This window comes from Lipotes vexillifer, unplaced genomic scaffold (genome assembly GCF_000442215.2).
Source record: "Lipotes vexillifer unplaced genomic scaffold, Lipotes_vexillifer_v1.1 scaffold1329, whole genome shotgun sequence".
In the NCBI taxonomy this organism is placed as follows: domain Eukaryota; kingdom Metazoa; phylum Chordata; class Mammalia; order Artiodactyla; family Lipotidae; genus Lipotes; species Lipotes vexillifer.
Window position 1 is genome coordinate 300,862 of NW_006797566.1, and position 832 is coordinate 301,693.

The window sequence follows — 832 nt, forward strand, 5'->3', positions numbered from 1 at the left end:
CCCTCATGTCCTTTTCCTCCTCTGCTTTCCTTCTAACTCTTGGGCTCCCATGAGGCCTAATCCGTTTTTCTCTCCTCAGAAAGCTCATGTGTTCTCATGGCTCCACCAGCTGCTGCCTGGCCAGTGACCCTAAGTATCTCCTCCAGCCTATTGGTTCTTTCTTTTTCGATGTTCTGCCATCACCTTAACTCATCATGTCTTGAACTCAACTCAGTTCCCCCGTCTTCCACTCATCTAGCTCGTTCTCCCCGTTTCCTGTGATTTTTCAGCTTTAAATTTTTGAGTGCACCTTCATTTCCTTCTTCCAAGGCGTCACTGAGTCCAGGAAATTGTCGTTCCCACTTTTTAAAATTCTCTTGTATAGAAGTGTTCATTTGCATTTCTCTTGCTTTGCCTAGGCCAAGCCCTCATCCACAGGGAATCTCAGGGTTGACAGGCCCCATCTCTGGCAGAGTCCCACTAGCTTATCCAGCCTCTTCTAGGACACTTCCAGGATGGTGGCTCTCCCACTAGGCTGCAGGTCCTTGAGGGCAGGGACCGTGTCCTATTCTTTGTGGGTTCACCAGCACCTAGTGCAGTGCCTGACTTTGAGGAGGCATTTTCAAAACAGTTTTTAAAATATCTCCTGATGCAACCTATTCTATTATAGTTAACCCCTATTAGGAGATGCACCTCCCTGAAAGAGCACTTTCAACCTCATTCCATCTGCCACAAAGGTACAAGCTTAGAAACCTTCAGAAGAAGACCCACAATTCCCACTGCCTTCAGCTCAGGCTCCTCAGAGCTCAGACTCCCCCCTTTCCCCCCCTTTCCCCCCTTCCCCCCTTCCCCC